The 16310-nt window shown below is 42.8% G+C and overlaps 1 protein-coding gene across 4 annotated transcripts in view; it reads right to left on the reverse strand.

Annotated features, from left to right (window-relative positions):
* LOC137372648 (cAMP-dependent protein kinase catalytic subunit beta) overlaps positions 1–16310 on the reverse strand; it is a 165050-nt gene that overhangs the window by 73068 nt on the left and 75672 nt on the right. The window lies entirely within an intron of this gene.

Below are 16310 nucleotides of genomic sequence, written 5' to 3' on the forward strand. Positions count from 1 at the left end.
ATCTCTAATCTAATCTAATATTGTCAGGGCCCAGAGCCTTTGCAGTATCCAGTGCCTTCAGTCATTTCTTGATATCACACGGGGTGAATCGAATTGGCTGAAGTCTGGCATCTGTGATGCTGGAGACTTCAGGAGGCAGCAGAGATGGATCATCAACTCGGCACTTCTGACTTAAGATTGTTGCAAATGTTTCTGCCTTATCTTTCGTATTGCAAGTCTATCCCATTTAGCACAGTGGTAGTGCCACACAACACAATGTTGGCCAAGTCGTAAAGATGATTTACTCGGCTGATTCCTGGTATGGTAGGATTGACATACGAGGACAAGTTGGGTCAACTTGGCCTATATTCACTAGAGTTTAGAAGAATGAGAGGGGATCTCATAGAAACCTATAAAATTCTAACTGGTTTAGACAGGCTGGATGCAGGGAGGATGTTCCCAATGGCTGGGGAGTCCAGAACCAGGAGTCACGGTCTCAGGATACAGGGTATGCCATTTAGAACTGAGATGAGGAGAAATTTCTTCAGAGGGTGGTGAACCTGTGGAATTCTCTACTGCAGAAGGCAGTGGAGGCCAAGACATTAAATATATTCAAGAAGGACACAGATATATTTCTTAATGCCAAAGAGATCAAGGGATACGAGGAGAAAGCGGGAACAGGGTACTAAATTAGACGATCAGCCATGATCTTTTTTGAATGGCAGAGCAGGGCCGAATGACCTACTCCTGCTCCTATTTTCTATGTTCCTATGTGGGTGTATCTACCTCACATGAACTGCAGCGGCTCAAGAAGACAGTTCACCACCACCTTCTCAAGGGCAATTAGGGATGGGCAATAAATGCTGGCTGAGCCAGCAACGTCCACATTCCATGAATGAATAAAAATAAACTGGCATTCTTCATATTCTACAGATAGTCAGACCTCGATTTATTTTTTAAAATATCAGTTGCAGACTTTTACTTGAATCCAAATGCTTTTATCTTCAAACCTGAATTCTTACATATGCATATGTCTGCACAATCAGCAAACCCTACAGATAATTTATTCAGACTGTGTGCTGCATTAATTGCCAAATGGACCTTTTTTTCCCCTCAGTGTCGCACTCTTTTCTGATCATCAGATAGCTTGTCAGTCAGATTTTTCCAAGTTGCTAAGAATGGTTTGACCAGTTCAATTCAGTTTTGACTTTACTGAAAAGATTCCACTCTGGAGATGTCTTAATTGAATTATGTTGACAATAGCAAGAATTGTAGAGTACATGCAGAGACACTACACATCCTAAAAAACTGATGGCAAAATATAAAACTAAGGGTTGAATTCTCATGCTGAATTTACTGTATCAATGCAAAGCGGTTTTGTTTCACACTGACACAATGTTGTAATAGTGTAAAATGCATATCAGTGTCCAACTTGACTTTGCAAAGGAGTGAAACAACCCCCTCCATAAAGTCTCACTCTGGAGTTAGGTAGGGTCCTTAAGTACAGATTTACACCAGCTTCTTAGCATTGGTGCAACACAAAAGATGTTTGCAATGACACTAGAATCATAGTAAATGCAGCCTGAAACAAACAGTTATCCCTAATTAAATGAAGCTCATGACTGAAACAGATAAGTGATCAGGTTTTCATTTTTTAAATGTTCAGATTCTACTGCTCAGATTCCAGAATGATTTCAGTTCACATATGCTTGAAATTGAAAAATAAAAATCAAGTCAATTATACTAACTGTACTAAAATTTTAACACTTTCAGTCTGAAATGTTTCTTTATGCAAGAAACTGTTTAGAAATTCAAGTTGGTGAACTTTCCCAAAATGTATTAGTGCAACATGATCTCACACATCACACAATGCTTTCAGGGGTGCAGAACCCAAACTCAAACTATGCTGTGATAAGAACAGAAAGTGCCGGAAATACTCAGGTCTGGCAGCATCAGTGTAGAGAGAAACAGTGTTAACATTTCAGGTCAGTGACCCTTCATCAGAACACAATCAGAATCTGATGAAGGGTCAAAGATATGAAACGTTAACTGGTTCTCTCTACACAGATGCTGCCAGAGCTGAGTGTTTCCGACACTTTCTGTTCTCATTTCAGATTTCCAGCATCTGCAGTATTTTGCTCAAACTATGCTGTGTCTCACTCATGTCTTCTAGTCTTGGTTAGAAACAAACCTTAGAACCAAATTTAAGCTCTGAAACGTATAACTGGGGAATAACAGAAAACACTTTCTGTGCAGCAGAACTTTTGAAATACAATTCCTAGCCTTTCACACTGAACAATGAGTCTGAAATCCACATACATGTTAACTATGAAAAAGGTTTCAAACAAAAACTCTCCAAGCGGCTTTCACATACCACAACATGAATTTATAATCAGACCTGACATGGAGCAAAATGATCCAGGGCACTTCATAGGCACATAATCGAAAAAATTGGATGATAAGCAGATGATTTTTTTGAAGGGGTGACCAAATGTTTGGTCCAAAAGTGAAATTTGAAGAGGGCCTTAAGGGATGATAGGGAGGTGCAGTAAATTCTGGAGTGTAGCCTTGAGGAAGCTAAAGACACATGCCAGAACACAATTTTACATTGGAAAAAGGGCACAGAACTTACATGCAAGAATTTTTAAACAGGGAAAATTGCATATTATATGCTACAGAATTATATTAAATGAGCTTTACATTTTACGCTCAGCATCTCAATTTCAAGCTAATGGTGACTAATACACAAATTAACAGACATCTTCTCACCAATGGTTCACCACTTTTGGTCAGTAAGCAATTGTGCCATATAGACTAGAAAGTCCTAAATTCAATTCTAGTACATACTAAGTTACCTGATCTCATTTGAGGCAGGCATTTAATTGGGATCAAGACCCATTGATTATGCAGTGGAAAATTGGTCAGTATTCTCACTGACAGCTCCTGCCAAAGGTATATGTGCAGATGACTCAAGGGGGAAAAAAAGCATCACTGTTGGGCGTGATGCCAATATGGTAAAAGAAAACCTGCTCACATACACACGCTGTCATGGATCGGTTCGGAATTGTCACTTGGGCAAATTAGTTATCAGAGGGATAATACCAGTTGGCGCCAGCACTCAGTGAATCATTTCCTCCTAAGAATCTCCTGTAGTCAAGAAAATTGGCCAAGGGGAAAAAAACTACCTTTTGCAAGAACTAAAAATATGCCGAGGCAACTCATTTTACTCAGCAAAAGATGGTTGGTTTCCACTGACTAACACATATGCTACTTTTGCTCCAGTTGCAGGAACTTTATTGCCTTGTATGTCACAGGTTTACATTTAGTGTTGACATGTACTGAATTGTATGTCACAAATTATTAGACATTCGGGAATGGAGAGTAAATTGAAGATTTTTTTTGTTTAAATGCTGTTTAAAGTCATATAAGGGTACAGTTCCACAAGTGCCAACAGCTGTCCAGTAGCTTACACAAAAGTCTATTTCTTTTATGCATGCAGACAGCACATGTTGGAAGTCTATTCTGACTGTCAGGTGCAACTGAGCAGAGTCTGATTCTGTTCTCAACCCACATCCTCATTCGCGCACTTAGTTATGCAAGCCTGGATTTCGCAGTCGAAGAAAGCTGCCTACAAAGAACTAGCGATCCTAGTGATGTGGATTTCCCCTTTCCCAACGCCAGCTTGAATCTGGTGCCAAGTCAAGGCATCCTGCAACAGTGATGTTATCATGCAGGGCAAACAGCCAATCACAATGAAGTATCCTCACAGGCAGAAAACCAGAAAGTAAATGCACTGTTTATCCTTCAGTTTTAATTAAATTTTACAGAGTAAAATAAATTATTGGGATATACACATGGGATTAAGGTAAAAGCTGAAATACATAATAGAAGTTTTAAAAAGGTAGAATAATAATGGAGAAATTTGACATTCTACAAATATAACATTAGTTTTCCAGGGCCAGCAGTAATTATGAACATAGTATGTTGTAAAAACCCAGTTACACCTTATTTCAACAAGGTGCAACTTTTTCCAAAGGTTTTTACAGTGAGTTCTTTTCAGTTCAGTGATTTCTAAATGATCGCAGACTTGCGGGTGGGGGGGGGGGGGGGGGGGGGGGGTGGAGGGGGAGGGGGAAGGAGATAAGAGACTTCAACAATGCATCCTATGGAGAAGCTACTTCTGGATTTCCATGTTTAATTGCACATGTGTGGACTTCAAAAGTTACAGAACAGTAATAACAGTGAACACCAACAGCTTCACTGTCATTACTACTGCAAAATCCAGGCCATAGGTGACCAGCAGGAACTCTGGCTAATTTCACCATCACCACCCTCCCCCCACCTCACCCATGTTAATGACAGAAAGGCTAATTACCACACCCTCAAATACTGCCCTCTGACCTCAGCACAACCCAGTATTTTAATGGTCACAATACTCAGGCTGCTGTTTAAACTGACAATTTGGCACTTAAAGGAGTAATTCCATTCTTCAAACTTGGTTTTACACTTGTTACACTGATAATCATTGGAATCCTTGCCCAAATTACTTTCCAGTAATTTCATAAATCATGACCTTTTTTAATACTAAAAATACAGTTTACTGCAGTGCTACACTAAATCAATGCTGGAGTACCCCGGCATTTCACTGTGGGGATGATTTCTTCTGCTTGCTATGTACAGCAATGTCATAAACAAATGGCGAAATATTTTCCATTACAGTTTTGTTAAAAATACTGAACTGACCTGAGAAAGTCTATCCATTTTTGTCCATGATGACGCTACACAGTGAAAAAGAATCATTTATATATTCCAGAATGGTTTCCCAGTCAATGCTTTGGAGTCAGCCACAAACCTTTGCTCAGTCGTACTCAGCAGTAGAGTTTTCACGAGTCAAGGTTGTGTGTTCAAGTCCCACGACAGAGACTAGCACAAAATCCAGGACAACACTCCAGTGCTATACTGAGGTGACATCTCTCGGGTGAGACGTTAAACTGAGGCCCTGTCTGCCCTCTTAGCTAAAAGATCCTACTGCAATATTTTGAAGAGCATGGGAGGTTTCCCATGTCCTGGCCAATATTTATCCCAGAACCTCACTAAAACAAGTTATCTGCTCATTACCATAGTGCTATTTGTGGAATTTTGCAATGTGCAAACTGACTGCGTTTCCTACATAACAATGACGACACTTCAGAAGCACAGCAAGATGCTTTGCGATGTCCTGAGGTCACAAAATGTATTATATAATGGAAAGTTATTTTTTTCTTTAGCAGACTGAACAAAGAACTTAAGTAATCTAAATTTAAGCATTCTGCCCAAACAGGAAGTCTGGCTGACAACAATTTTAAAATTTGAAGACAAACTTTAAAAAAAATAGGCTAAGCGGTAAGTGCCAGCTGACAACTTTTTGAAAAAGCTAAAATAGTTAACACACGAGGGAGGTGAAAACTAGCGAGTTGAATTAAGTAAAAAAAAACTGTCACTGAAGTGCCCTGGGATGAATAACTGCATTCAAATCTCCAACATGATCATGGCCAATATTCCCCAAAGTCACTAAAACAGATTACCTGATAGTCACATATTTAAAAAGTGGGCAATGGCAACAGAAAAAATTGAATCAAGATTAACTAGGTCACTCCTGCAAATTTATTTGCTTTATCAATTGTACACTTGTATCCACCAACAGTCTTCACTAAAAATTTCATAAGCAGACTTTGCTAATTTAGTGGCCTATTTCATTAACTGACAACTGGCGCTAATCACAAGGATAGAAGTTTTTCGAATCCAATCACATGCAATTCCCATTATTTTGAAATTTCAAAAATTATTTGAAGTACATTATACTGATATTAAAATTTGCATTTATATAGCATCTTTCACGACCTCAAGACCTCCCAAAACACTTTACAGCCAATGAAGCACTTTTGAAATGTAGTCACTGTTGTAATGTAGGAAATGCAGCAGCCAGTTTGCATATAGCAAGCTCCCATAAACGGCAATGTGACTATCAGATAATCTGTTTTAGTGACTTTGATTGGGCAATATTGGCCAGGATACCAGGGATAACACTAAAATAAAAGCAAAATGCAGAAGATGTTAGAAACCGGAAATAAACAGAAAGTGCTGGAAATAGTCAGCAGGTCAGGCAGCATCTGTGGAGAGAGAAGCAGAGTTAACGTTTCAGGTCTGTGACCCTTCATCAGAACACATATGCTCCCTGACCTGCTGAGTATTTCAAGCACTCTGTTTTTACATCAGGGATAACACCCCTACTCTTCGAAATAGTGCAATGGGACCTTTTACCTCCACCTGATAGGACAGACAAGGCCATGGTTCAATGTCTCATTCAAAAGATGGTACCTCCGATAGTGCAGCCCTCGAGCGTCAGCCTAGATTTGCGCAAATCTCTGCATCGGGTCTTGAACTCAACCTTCTGACTCAGATGAGAGTGTGCGACCAGCTGACTCACAGCTGATAGATTTTTCAAAATGGGTATGTCATTACGCAACGATCTCCTGCCAGGGACAAAATATAAATTTGCTCTCTTCCAGCACCTGTCTCTATTGATTCCCATGATCTAATACTTTCCAGCTCCCTTCTCCTGTATGCTGGTTTGAAACTCTCCAACTTTCTCCATGTCCCTCCTTCCTTCTCTCTGTTCAGGTCTCGCTACAATTTGTACACCTAACATACTTTGTCACTGTATGTCATCTCCCACTCTATGCCTCATACAGATGAATTGTTCCACATTTACACTCTGCTCTTAGATTAATCTATGCATAAGAACTGAAGTAGAAGCCAAAGACACTGGCTTGGAAACTGGGTTCCCAAACTCTTGTTTATTCATTAAGAAGCTGAGCTAGAGAGACCAGCTTCAATCAGTCTTTACTGGGTTAGTTCATCCCAGCTGGACTAGAGTTAAGGCACAAATTACCTGGGTTGGGGAGGTGAGTAAAGAAAGTGTTCGGGTTTCCACTCCTGATCACTGTCCAACATCTCCTGCACAAATGCACATGTGCACACAGCAAAGTGGTTGACTCTTAAATGCTTTCTGAAATGGCCGAGCAAGCCACTCAGTTGTATCAAACTGCTACAAAAATCGAAGAAAAGGAATGGAACCAGACGGACTACTTGGCATCTACCTAGGCACCAGAAATGACAGCCAACCCAGGCCTGACGACCCTGCAAAGTCCTCCTTACTAACATCTGGGGGCCTGTGCCAAAATTGGGTGAGCTGTCCCACAGACTAGTCAAGCAACAGCCTGACATACTCATACTCACAGAATCATACCTTGCAGACAATGTCCCAGACACCACCAGCACCATCCCAGGGTATGTCCTGTCCCACCGGCAGGACGGACCCACAAGAGATGGTGGCACAGTGGTATACAGTTGGGAGGGAGTTGCCCTGGGAGTCTTCAACATGGACTCCAGACCCCATGAAGTTATATGGCATCAGGTCAAACATGGGCAAGAAAACCTCCTGCTGATTATCACCTACCGCCGCCCCGCTGATGAATCAGTGCTTCTCCATGTTGAACACCAATTGGAAGAAGCACTGAGGGTAGAAAGGGCACAGAATGTACTCTGGGTTGGGGACTTCAATGTCCATCACCAAGAGTGGCTCGGTAGCACCACTACTGACCGAGCTGGCCAAGTCCTAAAGGACATAGCTGCTAGACTGGGTCTGCAGCAGGTGCTGAGGGAACCAACGAGAGGGAAAAACCTACTTGACCTCATCCTCACCAATCTACCTGTCGTAGATGCATCTGTCTGCGACAGTATTGGTAGGGATGACTACCACACAGTCCTTGTGGAGACAAAATCCCGTCTTCACATTGAGGGTACCTCCATCATGTTGCGTGGCACTACCACCGAGCTAAATGGGATAGATTTTGAACTGATCTAGCAACTCAAAACTGGGCATCCATGAGGCGCTGTGGGCCATCAGCAAAATTGTATTCAACCACAATCTGCAACCCCATGGCCCAACATATCTCCCACTCTACCATTAAGCCAGTGGACCAACCCTGGTTCAAAGAGTGTAGGAGGGCATGCCAGAAGCAGCACGAGTCATGCCGAAAAATGAGGTGTCAGCCTGGTGAAGCTGCAAAACAGGACTACTTGCATGCCAAACAGCGAAAGCAGCATGCAATAGACAGGACTAAGCGATCCCACAACCAATGGATCAGATGTAAGCTCTGCAGTTCTGCCACCTCCAGTTGCGAATGGTGGAGTACAACTAAACTGATAGGAGGAGGAGGCTCCACAAACATCCCCTTCCTCAACGATGGGGAAGCCCAGCACATCAGTGCAAATGACAAGGCAGAAGCATTTGCATCAATCTTAGGGGCCACCATGAGGCCTTGCTGCCACCGGCAATATCGAGCTGGGCACTCACTGCAGAGGTCCATGGTGGGCATCTCCTGGAGGTATTGTGCGCACAGTTTTGGTCTCCATATTTAAGGAAGGATGTAAATGCGTTGGAGGACGTTCAGAGGAGGTTTACTCGATTGATACCAGGAATGAGCGGGTTGTCTTTTGAAGAAAGGTTGGACAGACTGGGCTTGGTTTCACTGGAGTTTAAAAAAGGGGAGACTTGATTGAAGTATATAAGATCCTGAATGGTCTTGACAAGGTGGATGTGGAAAGGATGTTTCCTATTGTGGCTTAGTCCAGAACTAGGGGGCATTGTTTTAAATTTAGGTGTCGCCCTTTTAGGACAGAGATGAGGAGAAATTTTTTCTCTGAGGGTTGTGCGATTTTGGAACTCTCTGCCTCAGGTGGTGGGGGAGGCACGGACATTGAATATTTTTAAGGAGGACGGAGATAGATTCTTGTTAGGCAAAGGAATCAAAGGTTATTGGGGTAGATGGGACTGTGGAATTCAAGACACAAACAGATCATCCATGATCTTATTGAATGGTGGAGCAGGTTAGAAGGGCCAAATGGCCTACTTCTGCTCCCAACTCATATGTTCGAACATATGTTCAGCCAGTGGATGATCCATCGCTGCCTCCTCCTGAGGTCCACAGCATTGCAGATGCCAGTCTTCAACCAATCAGATTCACTCCACGTGATGTCAAGCAACAGCTGAAGGCGCTGGATACTGCAAAGGCTATGGGCCCTGACAACATTCCAGCAATGAAGACTTGCGCTCCAGAACTAGCCACGCCCATAGCCAAGCTGTTCCAGTGCAACTACAACACTGACATCGACCTTGCAATGTGGAAAATTGCCTAGGTATGATCTGTGCACAAAAGGCAGGACAAATCCAACCTGGCTAATTACCACCCCATCAGTCTACTCCCGATTGTCAGCAAAGTGATGGAAGGGGTCGTCAACCATGCTATCAAGCGGCACTTGCTTATCAATAACCTGCTCACTGACGCTCAGTGTGGGTTCTACCAGGACCACTCAGCTCCTGACCTCATTACAGCCTTGGTCCAAACATGGACAAAACAGCTGAACTCAAGAGGTGAGGTGAGAGTGACTGCCCTTGACATCAAGGCAGCATTTGACCGAGTATGGCATCAAGGAGCCCTAGCAAAACTGAGGTCAATGGGAATCAGGGGGATAACCCTCTGCTGGCTGGAGTCATACCTCGCACAATGGAAGATGGTTGTGGTTGTCGGAGGTCAATCATCTCAGTCCCAGGCATCTCTGAATGAGTTCCTTAGGGTAGTGTCCTAGGGCCAACCATCTTCAGCTGCTTCACCAATGACGTGGGTATGTTCGCTGATGATTGCACAATGTTCAACACCATTCGCGACTCCTCAGATACTGAAGCAGTCCATGCCCATATACAGCAGGACCTGGAAAACATCCAGGCTTGGGCTGATAAGTAACAAATAACATTCGCGCCACACAAGTGCCAGGCAATAACCATTTGAAACAAGAGAGAATCTAACCATCTCCCCTTGACGTTCAATTGCATTACCATCGCTGAATCCCCCACTATCAACGGTTATCGTTGACCAGAAACTGAACTGGACCAACCACAAAAACACTCTGGCTACAAAAGCAGGTTAGAGGCTGGGAATTCCACAGTGAGTAACCCACCTCCCATTTCCCCAATGCCTGGCCACCATCTACAAGACACCAGTCAGGAGTGTGATGGAATACTCTCCACTTGCATGGATGGGTACAGCTCCACCAACACTCAAGGAGCTCAACACCATCCAGGATAAAGCAGCTCGTTTGATTGGCACCCCATCCCTACCTTCAATATTGACTCCCTCCATCACTGACAAAGTGGCAGCAGTGTGCACCATCTACCACAAGATGCACTGCAGCAACTCACCAAGGCTCCTTCGACAGCATCTTCCAAGCCCGCGACCTCTACCACCTAGAACGGCAGCAGGTGCATGGAAACACAACCACCCAAGTTCCCTTCCAAGCCACACATGATCCTGACTTGGAACTAGATCGCTGTCCCTTCACTGTCGTTGGGTCAAAATCCTGGAACTCCCTTCCTAACAGCACGGTTGGTGTATCTACACCACAAGGACTGCAGCAGTTCAAAAAGGCAGCTCATCACCACCTTCTCAAGGGCAATTAGGGATTGGGAATAAATGCTGGCCTAGCCAGCAATGTCCACATCCTACAAGCGAATGTAAAAAAAGAAAAAAATGCGGGCGTCAAGAGGGAAAGGAACAAAACTAGCTGAACGAAAAAAGTCTTGACAATGTCAAACTGCTGTATTATTCAGCAGGGATTCTTCACTGTTTAAAAAGAACTACTTTTGAATCCATTAAACCAAATAACTTCAACATATGCAACACTGCTGAGGGTTACAAAACAATTCCTCCCCACACAAAAATAATTAACGGATGCAAGATAACTGTAACCAAGACCAAAGTGGGGATAAAGGATTTGGAGAAACTAATGATGTGGATAATATCCGAAAGCAGGAGATGATGCAGAAATCATATTGAAATTGAAAGACCTTTCCTTGTCAGCTCCATGTTTAGACTTCAGGTCATTTTCACGGCCTGCATGAGCTCAACCAGGAGTGCCCTTTCAACCAACAGCTTCACGAACAGAGGAAGTGGTCGTTCATCTCATTATTGCTTGTGAGATTCTGCAGTGTGCAAAATGGCTTATAATTTGCCTTTCCATTTCAAAGTAAATCATTGTATGTCAAGTGATGAGATATTTCTTGAGAAATATGACCAGGCATAATATCAAGCCATCTTTTCTTTGCTATACCAAACAGAAGATGCATGAGCCACATCAATATTGGCATTCAGCAAAACACTGAGGCACCTGTGCTATCCATGCACATGTTCTTCATCAATCTACAAAATGAATTCCAAATAAAAATTCAAAATGTAAGAACACAGTATTGTTCAAGAAAAACAAAACGATCTTTGAAAGTCAAAAAAAGCATCACTGAATGTTTTGAAATTCATTTGTGTAGAGAATGAGTTAGATGTCCATGGAGGATCTCTTCCATGAGCTATGAGAACCAGTACTGAATTGGGAACATATCCCCACACTCATTACAAGTACAGAAGTTGCATTTTACATGAAGCCTTTCACATCCTTAATGTATTACAAAGCACTTCATGACTAATGAAATAGTTTGTACTGCAGTCAGTGTTGCTAGTTAAACATGGCAGTCAATTTGCGCACAAGGTCCCTCAAACAGCAATGAGATAGATGACCAATTATCTGATGGTGTTGGTTGAAGGATACATTTTGGCCAAGACAATGGTAGCACTCTCCAACATTTCTTTAAATATTGCCATGGTATCCTTTACATCTATCTGAAAAGACAAGTGAGTCCTCAGTTTAACGTTCCATCTGAAAAACGGCACCTCCAACATTGCAGAACCCCCTCAGTAATATGCTGAATATTGGACAGATCATGTGCTTAAAATCTTCTGTCTCAGAAGCAAGGATATCACAATTAAGCCAAACTGACACTTCGGTTCTTCAATTTTGTCCTGTACACGCTTCACCTGCCATTGGTGGAAAAGTCTTCAGCCACCTTGGCTTCGCTTTCTCAAATTCCCACACAAAACCCCTTAGCTATCTTCTCTACACTTGTCTTAAAACCCATCTTTTAGACCAAACTTTTAATCACATTCAGTGTCTGCTGCTTTTGTGAAGCACCTTGTTAAGTTTTTCCCACTTTGAATGTGCTATATAAATACAAGCAGCTGCTGTTGTATCTTTCATCCATCCCTTGAAATGGGTGTTCTTCTGTTCCCATACCTGACCATCCCTGCTTTAATATGTCAGTTACTTAGAACTTTGTTTGTGTGCCACATACTGGAGAGTCTTGTGATTTTCCTGTCTGTTTTACCTCTTCACATGGGGGTGGCAATTCCAGCGCTTCTGCTTTATATGTGGAGCTCTGCTTTGAGTTCTTAACCCCGAGTGATTCTGAGCACTCAGCTGGGTACCTGACCAGATCCACTGTAACCATTTTAAGCACTTGAACTGTAAGTAAGACAACCTGTCAATATTTGCAAAATGCAATATATCACGTTGGAATCAATGACAAGAAAAGGTTTTAATAGCAGTGGAATGTGATTGATTTTTTTTTAAACCACATCACAATAGCAAAAAAGCAAAAAGAATGTAAAATAAGGATGATGTTGCATATCACTCAGATCAGAAATTAAAAATGATGGACTCAGTCAGGTTGAGAGAGTAGCGTCAACTTCTTTGTAATAACCAGTAGAGTGCCAGTGTTTGCATTCCCGAGTTAGCTTTACATTTTTTGGAAAAGGTACAACCTTAAAAGTTCTTCAGTTTAACAAGTTCTCAATTTAATATTTAGCACTTGTAGCTTAGAGAGTGAAATTATTTCAGGTGCTCTTAAAGGTTTTCAAGGCTCGAACAAATATTAAAACACTTTCCAAAGGCAGCATTAAATTGTATCGGACTCCTCTTCTCCTGCCAACCCACACTGATCTCTGAAGCACTAAGTGGTTGATTGAATTCTTTTGGCTATGGGAAGTTCACAAAATTGGTGTAGGTTAACACTATGGGTTAAAATACCAGGATCCGCCAACATGCTACCAGCTGTTTCCCCATTAAAATAACTGCAACATAAAATCTGATGCTATAAAGCTGGACATGCTTAAAAATGCTTTTCTATTCATGAGGTGCCCTACAGAAATAGAAGTTGGTGAAGGCATTGTTACTGTTCATGGTGATTGGGCAGGGGAGGCCGCGATACCTTTAATAAACTTCTGAAGGACCTAAAAGAATCAACACAGTATGAAACAGTGAGATTTTGTTTTTCTGATATTCATTCTTGGGATGTGGATGTTGTCATTTATTGCCCATCTCTAAACATCTTGATAGATGGTTGTGGCCAGTCTTCTTGAAACACTGCAGGTGTGTGAGGTTTAAGGATTTTGACCGGGTAACAATGAAGGATCAGAAATAAAAGTCCAAGTCAGAATGCCGAGAGACTTGAAGGGGTACTTGGAGATGATGGTGTTCCCATGCATCTGCTACCGTTATTCATCTAGGTGGTTGGAGGGGGTGGGGTCACTGGTTTGGGAGGCGCTGTCAAAGCAGCCTTGGGGAGTTACATCTGATAGTTCACACTGCCACCGTGGTACACTGGTGGAGCGAGTGAGTGTGTGGCTAAATGATAATGTAGGACAAATCTCACTGTGTACTTTGAGTGAACTAACATTATAACCCTGAACGAAGCAAAGGTTTCACCAAAAAGTGTCCAATTCCAACCTTGAAAAGCACAAAATAAGTGTCAATTGCATTGAAATCCATCATCATGGCACCTGTATGTGATGAAAGTTGTGCCCTCGCCCCCCTCTCTCCTTTTAAATCTTTTCATAAAGACAGTGTCCTTTAACAAGAGACATAACCCAATGCTTCTTTGGTTCCATATGACTTCAGGAGCTCCTAAATAGATAGATTGTTAAATCTACTTTAAAATGTGGGAAAGTGTCATGCAGGCCAGACAGGTACCAGATTTGAGTTAGCTAACTGCACCCAGAATGACAGTAGGGGCATAACTGAGCAATGTCCATAGTCAATAAGGGAGGGAAAGAAAGACTTGCATTTATATAGAGCTTTTCATGACCACTGGATTCCCCAAAGCGCTTTACAGCCAGTTAAGTACTTTTGAAGTGTACTCAGTGTTGCAATGTGGGAAACGTGGCAGCTAATTTGCATACAGCAAGCTCCCACAAACTGCAATGTGATAATGACCAGATCATCTGCTTTTGTGATGTTGATTGAGGGATAAATATTGGCTAAGACATCAGATATAACACCCCTGTTCTTCTTCAAAATAATGCTAAGAGGTCTTTTACGTCCACGCCAAGGTCTCTGTTTAATACCTCATCCGAAAGATGACACCTCTGACTACAGCACTTCCTCAGTACTGCACTGGAATGTCAGCCTAGACTTTTGAGCTAAAGTCTCTGGATGGGAGTTGAACCCATAACCTTCTGATTTAGAGGCAAGAGTGTTACCAACTGAGTCACGACTGACAACAGGAGGAAGGCAGCTCATCTACTCCTGATTGTCAGTTATTTCTACTGAAAATGTGTGTGTACAGAGACAGGGTTTGACTTGACTCTAGGTCTGGCAGCATCTGTGGAAAGAGAAGCAGAGTTAACGTTTCGGGTCAGTGACCCTTCTTCGGAACTGACAAATATTAGAAAAGTGACAGATTATAAACAAGTGAGGTGGGGGTGGGGCAAGAGATAACAAATGAGAAGGTGCAGATTGGACCAGGCCACATAGCTGACCAAAAGGTCACGGAGCAAAGGCAAACAATATGTTAATAGTGTGTTGAAAGACAAAGGATTAGTACAGATTAGGTGTGAATACACTGAATGCGACTGGTAGTGGCATCACGCTGGAGGTGGCGAAAATGGCGGAGGATGATCCTTTGGATATGGAGGCTGGTGGGATGAAAAGTGTAAGGACTCCATTCCATTCTCCCAGCTTCTCCGTCTCCGACGCATCTGCTCTGATGATGCTACCTTCCATGACGGTGCTTCTGATATGACCTCCTTTTTCCTCAACCGAGGATTTCCCCCCACTGTGGTTGACAGGGCCCTCAATCGTGTCCGACCCATTCCCCGCATCTCTACCCTCACCCCTTCCCCTCCCTCCCAGAACCGTGACAGGGTTCCCCTTGTCCTCACCTTTCATCCCACCAGCCTCCATATCCAAAGGATCATCCTCCGCCATTTTCGCCACCTCCAGCGTGATGCCACTACCAGTTGCATCTTCCCCTCCCTTCCCCTGTCAGCATTCCGAAGGGATCGTTCCCTCCGCGACACCCTGGTCCACTCCTCCATTACCCCCACCAGCTCGTCTCCTTCCCATGGCACCTTCCCCTGCAATCGCAGCAGGTGTAATACCTGCCCATTTACCTCCTCTCTCCTCACTATCCCAGGCCCCAAACACTCCTTTCAGGTGAAGCAGCGATTTACTTGTACTTCTTTCAATGTAGTATACTGTATTCGCTGCTCACAGTGTGGTCTCCTCTACATTGGGGAGACCAAGCGCAGACTGGGTGACCGCTTTGCGGAACATCTCCGCTCAGTCCGCAAGCAGGACCCTGAGCTTCTGGTTGCTTGCCATTTCAACACTCCCCCCTGCTCTCATGCTCACATCTCTGTCCTGGGATTGCTGCAGTGTTCCAGTGAACATCAACGCAAGCTTGAGGAACAGCATCTCATCTACCGATTAGGCACACTACAGCCTGCCAGACTGAACATTGAGTTCAATAATTTCAGAGCATGACAGCCCCCCATTTTACTTTCATTTTTAGTTATTTTTTCTTCCTTTTTACATTTTTTACAATCTTTTTTTGCATTTATTTCATTTCATCTTAGTTTGTTCAGTTTGCTTACCCACTTTTTTTCAGGTTGTTTTTCTTCAGGTTTGCACTTGCTGCTGTTCAATATTCAGTGTATTCACACCTAATCTGTACTGATGCTTTGTCTTTCAACACACTATTAACATATTGTTTGCCTTTGCTCAGTGACCTTTTGGTCAGCTATGTGGCCTGGTCCAATCTGCACCTTCTCCTTTGTTATCTCTTGCCCCACCCCCACCTCACTTGTTTATAATCTGTGACTTTTCTAATATTTGTCAGTTCCGAAGAAGGGTCACTGACCCGAAACGTTAACTCTGCTTCTCTTTCCACAGATGCTGCCAGACCTGCTGAGTGATTCCAGCATTTCTTGTTTTTGTTTCAGATTTCCAGCATCCGCAGTATTTTGCTTTTATTTGACTTGACTGTGATGGCCCTCACAGTTAATTAGCCTACCAACTATCGAACATACTTGTATCTCACCCCAAGTGGCCACACTGCAAGAGGTTAG

This window comes from Heterodontus francisci, chromosome 8 (assembly GCF_036365525.1).
Source record: "Heterodontus francisci isolate sHetFra1 chromosome 8, sHetFra1.hap1, whole genome shotgun sequence".
Classification (NCBI taxonomy): domain Eukaryota; kingdom Metazoa; phylum Chordata; class Chondrichthyes; order Heterodontiformes; family Heterodontidae; genus Heterodontus; species Heterodontus francisci.